Consider the following 15,714-nt stretch of genomic DNA (forward strand, 5'->3'; position numbering starts at 1 on the left):
GCCGAAAAGGCCCAACTTTTAATATCAGAGTCTAAACTAGGAGCTGACATAAGTAAAACTATTCTGTCACGCCAATGTAAAAGTTGAGATGCCAATCTAGCCTTTGCTGACCCGGACATGGGAAGTGACTCAAAATTAATATCGTCTTCTAACTCTTCCATTCGGGTTTTACAAAACTCAAATTCAGTATTAATTTGGAACTCTGCATTCCAGCTGCGGTCCAACGCTATACAATCCCGTAATTGAGCTCTTAATGCCCTCACATCTCCCTCGGGCTTCTGTCCTCTCGCCAGGACCTCAAAAACCAACTCGGGCTTGCGCAGATGTTCAGGCACCAGGGAAAACGCCATACCAAACAATTAAGACAAAATAAATACAACAAAGCGTACGCAACAATTACTTAGTAAACTAAGTGGACTCAACTCACAAAGGGCTTACACTGACGAGGTCCAAGTGAAGAACTTAATACCTGCTACCTAATAGAAGGATACCCTGCAAATATACACTAACCACAACCTACAAACACAGAAGCAATAAATATAACAAAACAACACATTGATAGGGGAGAAGTAGAGTACAGTTAGGTAAATTTAGCGGTTAAGCAATTTAGAGTCCCCTGCTCCCTGCAAAGGGTAAGTCTGCAGGAAGCAAGACACTAAACCAATTCCACCCGGTATCCTGTGCTAGGGCGAGCTCCTAATAAAAAAAAAAAATGTGTACTCTAACCTCCCCCTACCTAACACTAACCTACACCAACAAACAAAACCAGAACTGAGAGACAGCTGAGAGAGCAGGTAACCACGATCTGCTACCATTGAAACCTTACATCGCCGCTCGCACACCCACAGCAAACCAACAGGGAAACGCGCGCCCATGGTGGCGAACGGGATGCCGGATCAAAATTAAACTAGGTAAAAAAAAAAAAAAAAAAAACACCGTGGTCAGTATACTCAGGTTCATTTACTACGAAAACACAGGCCTATCCAGTCAATATAATTAAGTATATATATATATATATATATATATATATATATATATATATATATATATATATATTATAAATAAAAAAAAAAAATAAAATAAAAAGTGCCTGCAGTAGTATATACCTCGAACAATTCTTGTCAGGTGCACCTGCATACAAAAAATTAGACACGCCATAATTTGAAACAAGAAATGCCAATTCCACCCGGTATCCTTCGGCTAAGGGCGGGCTCCTAATGAAATCCAAGAAATAACTAAATAATATCTAAAACTAACTTAAAATTAAATAACAAAATATAAACTATATAAATGGCAACAATAACAATAACAAATAAATAAAGAATGCAGGGTATCACAGATTTTGACTAGCAGAAATGTCCATCATGGTGGCCGTCCCTCAGCAGAGCGCAAAGTGAAGGTTCTCTGCGACCACGCATGATGGAGAGATGACAGGAGATAAACAGCTCATCCCTTGGACCTCATCAGTGAGGGGCCGTAAACCTAGCCGCACATGTTAGAAGGAATCAGCTCAGCAAATCTAACAAAATACTAAAATAAACCAAAATTTTAAACAGGAGCTACTCCTAACTAGTACACTACAGCTCAGAGTCTTTACGCCACTCTGCCGGAAAGGCCAAACGCCTTCAAAATCAGTCGCCTCTGCAGCCAATAAACCACACACACACTATATAAAACACACATGAGCCGGGGAGATATAGGTATTGAACCGGCTCACCCTTCATAGGACACATTTCCAAACATAAGGAATACAATTATTTAAACATTTAATTTCGTTTTACAGTCAACAGTTGTAACAGAGAAATAAGTTATGTACTCCCTTTTTTGTTCAGTAACGTGGAAAATTAAAAGAATAATTTTCGTAAAATGTAATGAAAGCTCTTATATTACTTAATACATGAAAGATATTTTATACAATTCTTGCGTTGCGATAAACGCAAAAATGGGTTTTTTGTACAAAACAATAAATGTAGGCAGAGAGCACCGATGGATGGTTTATATTCCAATAATAACATACCGTTCAAGAATAAACGTCAATACTTGTGTTTTGATTGACAGAAATTGCTAATGATGAAGACATTTATTTGGAAAAGATTTCTCTTGCTATACGTAAATTCATAGTGGTTTTCTAAAATACGTTGTTTCAATTCGGAATTTCTTATGACAGTCTAAGGCAATATAATAGTCTACCTGTAATTCCTGCAACGTTTTACATTACTATTTAACAGGGCAGTTGATGACTAATCTTTAATCTAAAAATCCAATTGTGTCTGAATGTGTTTTACTCAATCACGTAAATACTACTGGAGTGATTGTATTTAAATTGTATACAACATTTTACATTCTTGGGCTCCTGGTTAACCTATAGGTCTATTATTATTTCGAAAAATTCCTCGGTCTTGAAAACTCCCTTTTTGACTTTATCAGCGATGTGCAATCAGTAATTGTGATTTTGTAATAATGTATTCTTTGTAAACATTGTAATGTGGTAACGTACTAATATGTTTAATTAATTTATAAAGCGTACAGTTAGCATAGTAACAAAACTTCTTATTTTAACCTTCTCTGTAATCACTGATGAGCACAGAGGTTATCCAAATAATAAAATAGGAAGTTCTAGTAAAATTATATTTATGAATGAAAACTTCAACCAATATTAAGAATGCAGTGCTTGGTCATTAGTGTAATGCAGATATAAAAGACAAACTTACTTAGTTTAAGAAAAATCTAGGCTTATAGAAAATCTCAACTACGGCACCAGAAATATCTTTGAACGCAATAAACTACAATGGCCGTAGGGACAGAGCCGCAGCTACATATTGTTGCAGAGGGAGGATATCCTAAAAATGCCTCCTTTTTCCATTATATCCATATCCAATATCCATTAGATATATTTTCCGTCACATTTCGTCTTAACACTCCCCTGTTTATTCATGTACTATTACATACTATTACATTGACTTTGTTTTGAGTAACAAAAATTTGTTTAAACTTCGAAAACATAGCTCTAGCAATGCGTTAAAAAATAGAAAAAAAACATGAGTCTTGTGTTTTACTACATATTAGCTTTTATAGTTAAAATATTAAAACAAATAAAAACAAAACTAAACTGTGATACTCATATATTGTTCGACTACGATTATTCTTTCGGTTTAACGCAAGATAAAATTACGTTGAATATTTGTACTAGTGGAGAAGGGGTGGGGTTACGACCCCAAACTACCCCTGGATACGCCTATGGGTAGTATTAAAGCTATACGTTATAAATTGTAAAATTTTCTTTAGGGAAAACAATGCAGAATTAATTAAGATGCGATAATACTTATATCATACAGCTGTAATGAAAGTAATGACGAAAACACATTTGCAATTCTTAAAATATTTTCAATATTTCATAACTTCTTTAGATGAACGTATAAAATTGCTTAATGTGCTTTCCAATTTTACTGTTAAGGTTGAGGTTATCAGCTGCTAGCCTATATTTTAAGACGATAAATCTATCTTTACAAATTCCTCATTGATACATCACTAATTCTTCTAATTCTCTATATTGATGAAAAGCCGAAATTTAATAGATGTGCAGTTATACATTATGCATCTCACCTTTTTTACACCATTACTTTTTTAATATTACCAATTCAAATTTTTTTAAATAATACTTTAGTTTAATTTCCTACAGTATTTTATTAAATAATATTCGGATTACTATAAAAACTAACATTTTCGTACATTTTTTAACTGACATTCGATTTCTTCACAAAAAGTAGAAATTATTACATCAATATCTGGCATTAAACCATTATGGTTAGTTAAACAACATGTAGACAAGAGAGATATGAAATTTATTCAATCTGTATAATTTATGAATGCTTTTACATTGGGCGATAAGAGCCTGTAGTGATGATCACCCCTTAGTTCCAATAAGAACAATTTTAAAACTCGTGCACTTCTAGAACCATACTTAAACAAATTAATATTCAAATTAATATTTTGTTACGTTATTATCTAATAATACTAATAATATTACTTTTTATTTAGTAAAACAATATTATGCATTATCTCTAAAAGATGCAACAGAAAGTTAAAACAAAGCGGCATGAATTATACATATGAGTTGTAGCAACACAGTAACACAATATCAAGTTGATATGATAGCAATAGAAACACATGTGCTTTCTGTATTAAAAAAGTCCAAAATGTGTCTCTGTCGGAGCTCTTGTTGTGTCTTCTAGAAAACTGTCGCTTCAGAAAGTTTACTTCATGACCTGTCTGAAAATAGAATATGCAATACAGTGCTTTTGGTTACTTCATAAATGAAGGGCATTTTCAGGTTGTAATGTAATGTATGTTAAAATATGATGGAGCGCCGGTTATAAACATAATTGAATAGCTTAGAGTTTATGTTGCAACTTAACAATTTAACTCACAAACACAACACAAATGAGAATCCAATACTTAACCATCGCATATACTGAAAGAAAGAGAAAATATAGTGTTTGAAACGAGTTTATACTTGTACGGTATTATTCTGCCGATGCATAAACTTGTAGAGGATGAACATAATAAAACACAATTAAAAAATTAAATGATTTATGTTCAATAGAATTGGAATAGTATTCCATTCGAGACTGAACTATAACTACCCACAGCTTCACTTGCAATACCTTATAAACGGGGTGTCAAAGGAAACTTATGAAATAATGCTTAATAGTATTGTACCTTACATATATACAATAAATGTAAAACTATTAAGATGCATAGTATTTTACATAGTTTGAATGATAAATTGTTTATTTATAAACAATAAGTATATAGTACTGTACTGGTTTCATTTTTTTTTATTTGCAGAAATAATGTTTGTATTTATTAGAGCCTTCAATTGTTTATAAATAGTTATAAGGAAATGTTTAGTAGGTACTGAATGCTACACAGTGTTGCCATTTTCTCCGTGGAAAATCACGGAATTAATTATGATACAACAATACCACTTATAGAACACAGCTCTCATGAAACATGATGAAAACACGAACACGATTGTAATGTACATTCCATATCTTCAGTCTTTCATAACTTATTCAGCGGAATAGATAAGGTTGCTACATGCGCTTTCCAATTTCACTGTTGAGGTTGAGGTTATCAACATTAGTCTATTTTAAGACAAGAAATTTATTTCTCGCATGTCAAATTCTTCATTGATTCATCACTTATTTATTTACTTCCGGATGTAATAGGTCGTAGAAAGCTGAATCTTTTGTATACGTCTAGATTTTGCACCTAATTTGTTATATATAGATTTTTTTTTAGGTAGATTGCGATAAAAAGTCTGCTTTTGCAATCGTCCTCACGGTGAGAAATATTTCTACATAACTTCACCAAAGATGACTTTCAGAACTCAAAACTACCCCATGTTCAAAATATGTGTGCTATATAATGCGGCTTGTGGAAAAATAACTGTCCCAAAAGAGCCTCAACAAGTTTAAACTTGTTACAAACATTTACCTTGTAAATATCTCGTATCCCGGCTAACTTCTTTGGTCAGGTTGGTACGCCATTTCGTTTCAATATGGCAGTCATTAACACTTAAAATATTCACAACTCCGTTATTTATAAAGCTAGAGAACAGAAGAAAAATATTTCTGGAATGCTTATAACAATACTTAAACTGTTGTAATTAAAAACCTTTTTGTTAACCCAAATAGTTTTCGAAACACTAGGTGGATGTAAATCTCTTTGAAATAAATTAACAATATTGTAGCTGTCACAAAACCAACCTACTTATTTCGACCAAACCAGAAGGACTATTTATATTGCAAATTTAAATATCTTACACCTAACAATATTTGCTTTCGCATCAATCTGGAAATCTGAAAATTGCGCTGCCATATCTTGTGCTCTGAGCTGTTACCAGTATAAACAGTGACTCCTATTTGCCTGTTTACTGTTAAGAGCAATGTAGTAACAATAAACACTGGTTATGTCCACACTGCACTGGTTATGTCAACACTGCACTGGTTATGTCAACACTACACTGGTTATGTCAACACTACACTGGTTATGTCAACACTGCACTGGTTATGTCAACACTTCACTGGTTATGTCAACACTGCACTGGTTATGTCAACACTGCACTGGTTATGTCAACACTACACTGGTTATGTCAACACTGCACTGGTTATGTCAACACTTCACTGGTTATGTCCAACTACAAACACCGAGTCCCACAGACAGATTATGTTCTCAATAATTTTGATAATGTGAAGTTTTTACTGTTCGTTATTAAAAGAAAGAACAGATATATTTTTTTTTTATATCGCCTCCTTAGGATTTAAACATTATATTGATAGAAAATCTACCCTCCAGGTGAACATTTTCGACCTATTTGCAAATATACAATTAAATTGTAATAAAACGACGTAAAACCTATAAATATATACAGTCTTATATATGCCTAGATAAACACATTAATTGTGTAGTTAGTCTGCAAATATGTAAATAGTTTGTCTGCAGTGATGGCGGTGACCAATGCTATTTTAATGAAGCTATTGTTGTGATTTCCACAATATTTCCCCTAAATTGTAAATATAAATGAAAAGATATAAACAAATATAAACCAAGTTTATATAACATTAAAAAATGGCCAAGGTGTTACAGCTCTCATAAAAATTACTGAATACAAATATAAAATGTAACTTTCGGGAACTCATGTTTTACGTACCTTAAAAGTACATTTTGTCAGTGGTTTATTTACAATTTACAATTTGTCAGCCCATTCCAAATATACTCTAAAAACCTTTCAAACATCTATTTTCTTACTTATTTTATAGTAAAATTATTACGGTGGTAAATTAAACATTTTTTACTTTTTTATGCAATTTGTCTAAAACATGTTCCGCTGAATAAAGATATGATACCTTATAAACCTCATTATTTTTCAAAAATATATTTAGCATATTCCTAACTTCTCCTAAACGCCGCTTTACACAGCTCTCGTTCAGTGTAAAATTTAGACATGAATATATATCAGTAGGTATACAATTTTTACTCATTTTTAGTTTAGACCATAATGCTCTGTACCTTAATTTTCGACGTTATGATTTAACAATCCCAGATGATCTGTAATGTCGTTTACTTCGCAGTGGAGATTTGTTCTACTAGTAACTTATTCTGTGTAATCTATTCTATTTCATACTTAAATGATTAAATTTACATTTACACAAAAATATGTTTAAGTGACATGCACTGTTATCTTATAAATTTTTGGAAAATTGCTTGTGTTTTGTCAAAAATCTGTCTGTCGCCGAGAATTTTTTCAACTGATTTTGTAGGCAAGGACGTATATAAGGGGGACTCAGGGGCCCCAGGACCCCCTGAAAAGTTTGAGTCAAATTGCACTCAGTATTTTGATTTAAGCTAGAACACATTTATGAAGTCTTAAACATCATCAATTTTTTCGGGGAAAGATTCTCAAGCCCTTCCGGTTTTTGGAGGGTATTTCATACCTCCTAAACCAGTCAGTGTGACAGCCCCCTCTGAAATAAATGTCTATATACGCTACTGGCTGGAGGGTTTGATTATCTGGAAAAAAACATGTGGACAATTATTACTCAAAAATGTATTTTATGGGTTATGACACTTGAACCTCCCCCTCCTCCAAATGCACCGTTTTATACAGCCCTCGTCCAGTGTAACATTTAGTTATAAAGAGATAGATATTCAGTAGGTATACAAATTTTACTCATTTTTAGTGTAAACCTTAATCTTCGACTTAACAATCCCAGATGATCTGTAGTGTCGCTTACTTCGCAGTAGGGACGTTCTACTAGTAATCCCCGCCTTCATTGATCAGTAATAATAGTTAACTCACCTATAACTTGTTTACATTACGCATTTGTTTCGTATAATATAATTATCAGATACACAAAATACGAAAGTATCGCAACTGAAAAGCAGGGTTAACCTTGAAAGAATATAAAATTGCACCACCAAGAATACACTCGCACCCATTTTGTTGAGGCTCCCCACAAAAATGTAAACTGGTCCAATTGAACATGACGTGGTATCCTGTTTACAACAATTAAACAAATTGACCTTCGGCGCATGTGGCCAGTAAATTAGCCAGTATCTAGAACTGAACAATATTAATTCTTGTGTGCAGTTCCCCGCCGCGCCACCCCACCAAGTCCGGCGCTGGTGTCGCCTGTCGGACCCTATGGTCGTCAGTCGTAAGCTACCCTTGTAGGGAGAAGTGCGTTCTTTTCGTTTGGTTCCGAGACAGTCGAGTTTCCCGCTCTGAGCACAAATCGTCTTAACGGGACATTCAGGTATTGTGATTTTCGGTTTTATAAAATTCTATGTACATTATTTTTCCTACACAAAAATTAATTCGTCGAGAGTAAAATATATTTTTTATAAATTTATATATTAAGTCATAAGCATATATAGAATACGTATAACTTTTATATCAAAAAGTCTCTTTTGGGCTCTTTTAATGCCCTAAAACATTCAAAATATAATGTGAATTGCAGATTTTAAAACCAGTCCGGAACTTACTATCTATTTATTACTAGTTACTAATTTTAAGTATAATTTAGGCATTTATAACTTAATTAAGAAATAGTTACAGTGCATGTTGAGCTAAACACTCGGTAAAATAATTGGTTCCCAAACTAAATGACAGACATGCGGGACAAATGACAAATGATGCAGGAATTATTAATGTCACACCTGGACAAAAAGACTACAACTGGAAACTGCTGAAAAAATTAGAGGTTACTTGAGAAATTTCATTACATTAATAGTCTACTACACATATAATTAAAACGAGTTAGTACTGAACACAAATGTACATAACAAATAAACATAATTTTAAAACTATAAAAGTTAATTAAAGAAAAAAAAACCGCAGGTAAATTAAATGAGCTGATTTAATAGAATACCATAGAACGTACGCGTTTAAAAATCCATATAACATTTGATTGGCACTAGAGCTTCGCCGTCCCAGACAGCACAATGGTGAGCATATCGGCTTATTATCCCAAGGTCCTGGGTTCGAATTGCGGCTTGGGCATGGTGATTTTGCACACGATCAAATGATCATATTAGCCTAACTTGGAGTAGTAACGTGAAAATTGTTCTGGACTAGATCTTCAGACTATCCATAAAAAAGTGCCCATTATTTTAGTCAGTAGAGGATGATAAATCACTAATTTACCTTCCACCAATTCGTTTCAGGGAAAAAAATAAGGAATATAATTTTGAGTACTATTATTATTTTTAAAGTTATACGACAAAGGTTCACTTTCAATATCAATTTCATTCCCATAACAATATTTTACATAGGGCTTTAAGCCAGTTCTGAAAAAATCGACTTATACGCATTACGGACTTCGTTTGCATTCAATGTTTTGTTCAGAATGTACCAGCTCTTTGGGAGTTAGCATTATTTGATAGACAATCTACCCCTCCAGGTGAACAATTTCGACCTGACCTCAATTTATTTGCGCATTTACAATTTAAAGTACTAAGGTGACGTAAAAACTATAAATGTGTATACAAATATTTTAGTAATAGTCTAAATACATACAGTCGTATTTATGCCTACATAAATAAACTAATTGTGTAGTTCAATAAATGTAAATAGTTTCTCTGCAGTGATGGCGGTGATGGTACTTCACTGAAGCTTTTATTTTGCTTTTCACAATATTTACCCTAAATGTTAAATATCGGCGAAAAGCTATAAACACACAAAAAACAGATTCGTATGCCCAAACTTTTTAACGTAACAACAGTGATCGGATTTAGTGAATAGATGTAAAAATGAAAAAAATGTAAATTTCGGGAACCAATGTGTTACGTACTTTAAAGATAGTTTTCGTCATTGATTTATTTACAAATTTATCCACACAAAGCAAATTTAATTCAACCGACCCAAAATTAAATATTTTAATTTTGAAAATCTGACAGTTGGAGTGTACTTCAGACACGAAGGATGTGTGCCTGAAGGGGGGGGGGGTTACCACAATAGGAAAATCATGTCTAATGCTGATGCTCAAGTTGCTAATTTATCGAGTTACTCGTGAGGAAACTCGGCAGACAGGACAGGCTTACCTACAATAACACCTCACACGTTCGTGCATGACAGGTCTGTTCTCCTTCCCCGCCAACAGTAGTGATATTCAGAAAAGCAGATTTTTTTTCTACCTTTAGAACTTTGAAACTATTCTGTATTATCGATAACAATATGCTCTTATTAGATAGTAAGATATTATATGTTTAAAACCATGGTATTTCTTTGTTTAAAGTTTGTTATTGACGACGGTTTGAAAGGATAATTGGATTTCGGACATTCATCATCGTTATATGTTACAAAATGTATAAGATAACGTTTTCGAGGATTTAAATCCACCCTCTTCTTCAAGTGTGAGATAGTTCTTATCTGGCATTTATTCTCACGAGACTGTGGCAACTATTGTTTTTGACATTTTAAATCTCAATTTTATGTAATATTAATTATTAACAGACTCTGATAACTTCAAAAACCAAGAAATACAAATTTAAGCTTTCTCTAAAAGTCTGCTTATGAAAATACGTTTTATTATATACCGAGGAGAACCGCAGGGAAATTAAACAAAATACTGATTGGCGTCTTAAATTTTACGTATTTTTTAACTTTTAATTGAACGAAAATTAATAATTTGTCTTGTATCGGATATTAGCATACGCATGTGTTTAAATTCTGAAACGTCTATCAATGTATTAATCTTAGATAGGGATGGAAACTTTTAGTAAATTATTTATAATATACTGCATTCTTAAAGCGCTGTGTATTGTACATGTGTTGCAATACAATATTATTTAAATTTAAATAATGTTCAGCTAACCTTTATTCCTACATTTTTTAATGTTCGGCCTTTCTACAACTACCTAAGTAGGTAGAAAGTGAATAGGGCCAAATTCACTAAACGAGAGTGATCAAAATGTATTGCGTGAATGCTAACAAATTTATGATCAGTTCAGTTATTTCTATTTTTAAAAGGGTATCATAAAACAAGGATTGAAAATTATATGCAAGCGAATTTGAATTACCACGATTCGATTTTTTGAGAAAAGTTGTTAGTTTTCTGTAGGCTAGGAATCAAATTTCACACCCTGGAAGATCATGTAAATCTCTCCACACAAGCATATGTTACACATTTATGTATAGAGAGACATATTATGAGTATTGTGGGGAAACTGTGTTGGAAGATTTAATAGACATTTTCTGGGAAATGTACGCCTCAAGGAATGTTTTTATTTACCAATTTGAACAAATGCCATACAAATTATAGTACAAACTAATTAAGGATTTAGATAAACTTACATAATTTACATCGTTTCAGATATTGCACTAATATCTTAACCTCCGCATAAAATTAAACCGATTGATTCAGCTAATAACTATGATTAATTTAACCTTGATTATTCATTTGAACCTATTAGTACAGTGGTATAACATCGTATCGTACTGTAGAAAGGTACCGTTCCATATTCACCACTCTCCGAAAATATCTTCTTGGTAAGTTATTAAGAGGTAAATAATGTATTATTTGGACATACCGGAAGTATATTTATGTCCTACTATTTCAGAGAAGGTTTTCAGTAAAAGTTTAAGTAAAAATGCAACACCTAAATTTGCACCTTGGTTTATTGATTCATTATTCTATTCTTAATTTCCCGCGTTATAGTCTGGATTATAGAAAATCCCGGATTATAGAGATTAGGGATTAGTTTGCCCAAATGTTAAACGGAATCGAAATGAGATTGTAAATAACAAATGAACAGAATTAAATGAGAAAACGGGATACGGATTATCTCATTAAAATTAATATTGTACTCAGAAGGAAAATGTTCAGGATAACATTCTTTTAAAGGTAATTTTGTGGTATTATAATAGATGTGTAGTTCGTACATCTGTTCAAATATAATAAGCTATATATAAGAGTGAAACTACTGAAAATATAAATAAATTTTAATTCATTAATGAGTACAAAAATAATATAACAAGCCGAGGCCAAATACAAATTATGAATTCTTGAATTGTGATTTAGAGACTTTATAAAAATAAGAGAAAAATGTTCATATTGCATTATTATAAATAAAAAACAAATCTTGTTCTATCTCAAGATGATGGAGTTGACGGTGTTACCAGTGTACGAGTATGTCTCATGCAAGTAATGAGCAAGAACTTTGTAACACCTTTAATTACTGTGCCTCCCTATTTGTCTCGATCTGTTATGCGGCTTAGTAATGTAAAAATACCATCTTTTGTGGACAGGTTGCCAATGAATAAGACTTTCTCTTGCACGTAGTTAACTAAAACCCCGTAGTATATTCAATTAAGCATGGCGCACACTGCAGACGCGCCGCGCCGCGCCGAACCGCGCCGCCTTTTGGAAAATTCCGCTGACCGTCGCACATACTGGGCGCGCTGGGCGCGCCGAACTCCTTCCCTCACCACAGCTGCAGTGCTATCAATAATTAGTGTGCAGTCGTATGGTTATGTTGTGTCGTTTTGTTTAATAATTTACACGATGAGCAGCTCTGAAGATGAAGATCTGTTTTTATTTTGTTTTCTTCAATCATAGGAGGAGAAGAGCCAAAAAGAATGTGGGTTCATCCTATAAATGAGAAAAGGAAAAAAATACGGGGAATTTCACCACCTTTTCCCCGATTTATTAAAGGACAAACGTACATTTTTCCAATATTTTAGAATGTCCCCCGAAAAGTTTTATGAGCTATTGAACATGCTTAGGCCTTTCATTGAAAAACAAGACACATATTTTAGACCAGTACAAACAAGACCAGTTTCACCTGAAGAAAGGCTTGCGGTTTGTTTAAGGTAAGTTATTAACTAAGTCTTTATTAAATACAAAAATATGGATAAACTTACAATAAAGTCGTTTTTATTAAATATATGCAAATAATGTTTTGTAAATTTTTATATTTTCTGAAACCACAATTTACTCATTAATTTTTTTTTCTTCTTCGGTTAGAAAACATAACATCAAATGTGTTTTCAGCAATAAATTATTATTTAACAATGTATCGCTGGTCAGGGCTTTTTTAATAAGGAATAGGCTATTTGTTTCAAAAATGTAATGTATTTTATCTGTAAGAAAGCATAGTTTCAAAAATAACACACAAATTATGCATACAGTACTTCCTACATATTACAATAAGTTTTATCATGTGATGTTGTATCACTTGACCCTGCTGAGTTTGAGGTGTATGGACAGTTACTGGATCCATCAGGTGAAACAGCAAACCGTCCCTCTTGTGCCCCTGGGTATTGTCCCATCTGACCAATAGGAGTTGGTAGTTGCGGCATATATTGGGTACTCTGAAAAGGAACTAGTGCTGTGGGTTTAGGATCTGAGCGTAGAAATGAATGAGCGGTGTTATATGACCCAGAAATGGCCTCTAGCTTTGCATCATGAATTATTCTGGAAATGTTAGATTTTTACGTCGACTGCTATACCTCACCGACGATGGCCGAGGTAGTACGAAGACAGCCGAAGGTAACCGCGGCTAAGTTGAACACATGCAAACTATTAAGCCGGAATTATTTCCAAATGGTACTGTGCCTCCCCTATTTGTTTCGATCTGTTATGTAGATTAGTAACGTAAAGGGAACATATTTTGCGGTCAGGTTACCAATGTATAAGACTTTCTCTTGCACGTAGTTAACTAAAACCCCGTAGTATATTCAATTACTGTGCCTCCCCTATTTGTTTCGATCTGTTATGTAGATTAGTAACGTAAAGGGAACATATTTTGCAGTCAGGTTACCAATGTATAAGACTTTCTCTTGCACGTAGTTAACTAAACCCCCGTAGTATATTCAATTACTGTGCCTCCCCTATTTGTTTCGATCTGTTATGTAGATTAGTAACGTAAAGAGAACATATTTTGCGGTCAGGTTGCCAATGTATAAGACTTTCTCTTGCACGTAGTTAACTAAAGCCCAGTAGTATCTTCAATTACTGTGCCTCCCCTATTTGTTTCGATCTGTTATGTAGATTAGTAACGTAAAGAGAACATATTTTGCGGTCAGGTTGCCAATGTATAAGACTTTCTCTTGCACGTAGTTAACTAAAGCCCCGTAGTATCTTCAATTACTGTGCCACCCCTATTTGTCTCGATCTGTTATGTAGATTAGTAACGTAAAGAGAACATATTTTGCGGTCAGGTTGCCAATGTATAAGACTTTCTCTTGCACGTAGTTAACTAAAGCCCCGTAGTATCTTCAATTACTGTGGCCTCCCCTATTTGTTTCGATCTGTTATGTAGATTAGTAACGTAAAGAGAACATATTTTGCGGTCAGGTTGCCAATGTATAAGACTTTCTCTTGCACGTAGTTAACTAAAGCCCCGTAGTATATTCAATTACTGTGCCTCCCCTATTTGTTTCGATCTGTTATGTAGATTAGTAACGTAAAGAGAACATATTTTGCGGTCAGGTTGCCAATGTATAAGACTTTCTCTTGCACGTAGTTAACTAAAGCCCCGTAGTATCTTCAATTACTGTGCCTTCCCTATTTGTTTCGATCTGTTATGTAGATTAGTAACGTAAAGAGAACATATTTTGCGGTCAGGTTGCCAATGTATAAGACTTTCTCTTGCACGTAGTTAACTAAAGCCCCGTAGTATCTTCAATTACTGTGCCACCCCTATTTGTTTCGATCTGTTATGTAGATTAGTAACGTAAAGAGAACATATTTTGCGGTCAGGTTGCCAATGTATAAGACTTTCTCTTGCACGTAGTTAACTAAAGCCCCGTAGTATCTTCAATTACTGTGCCTCCCCTATTTGTCTCGATCTGTTATGTAGATTAGTAACGTAAAGAGAACATATTTTGCGGTCAGGTTGCCAATGTATAAGACTTTCTCTTGCACGTAGTTAACTAAAGCCCCGTAGTATCTTCAATTACTGTGCCTCCCCTATTTGTCTCGATCTGTTATGTAGATTAGTAACGTAAAGAGAACATATTTTGCGGTCAGGTTGCCAATGTATAAGACTTTCTCTTGCACGTAGTTAACTAAAGCCAAGTAGTATATTCAATTACTGTGCCTTTCCTATTTGTTTCGATCTGTTATGTAGATTAGTAACGTAAAGAGAACATATTTTGCGGTCAGGTTACCAATGTATAAGACTTTCTCTTGCACGTAGTTAACTAAAAACCCCGTAGTATCTTCAATTACTGTGCCTCCTCTATTTGTCTCGATCTGTTATGTAGATTAGTAACCTAAAGAGAACATATTTTGCGGTCAGGTTGCCAATGTATAAGACTTTCTCTTGCACGTAGTTTACTAAAAACCCCGTAGTATATTCAATTACTGTACCTCCCCTATTTGTTTTATCTGTTATGTAGATTAGTAACGTAAAGAGAACATATTTTGCGGTCAGGTTGCCAATGTATAAGACTTTCTCTTGCACGTAGTTAACTAAAGCCAAGTAGTACATTCAATTACTGTGCCTCCCCTATTTGTTTCGATCTGTTATGTAGATTAGTAACGTAAAGAGAACATATTTTGCGGTCAGGTTGCCAATGTATAAGACTTTCTCTTGCACGTAGTTAACTAAAGCCCCGTAGTATATTCAATTACTGTGCCTTTCCTATTTGTTTCGATCTGTTATGTAGATTAGTAACGTAAAGAGAACATATTTTGCGGTCAG

General features: G+C 33.8%; 1 protein-coding gene across 1 annotated transcript in view; it reads left to right on the forward strand.

Annotated features, from left to right (window-relative positions):
• The first annotated feature begins 8,163 nt into the window (after window positions 1-8,163).
• Window positions 8,164-15,714, forward strand: part of LOC124363654 (spondin-1) — a 161,449-nt gene continuing 153,898 nt past the window's right edge. The window contains exon 1 of the mRNA XM_046818915.1: window positions 8,164-8,321. The gene's annotated coding sequence lies outside the window, so the exon portion shown is untranslated. The remainder of the gene's footprint in view (window positions 8,322-15,714) is intronic.

The sequence above is a fragment of the Homalodisca vitripennis genome, chromosome 5, assembly GCF_021130785.1.
Source record: "Homalodisca vitripennis isolate AUS2020 chromosome 5, UT_GWSS_2.1, whole genome shotgun sequence".
Taxonomy (NCBI): Eukaryota; Metazoa; Arthropoda; class Insecta; order Hemiptera; family Cicadellidae; genus Homalodisca; species Homalodisca vitripennis.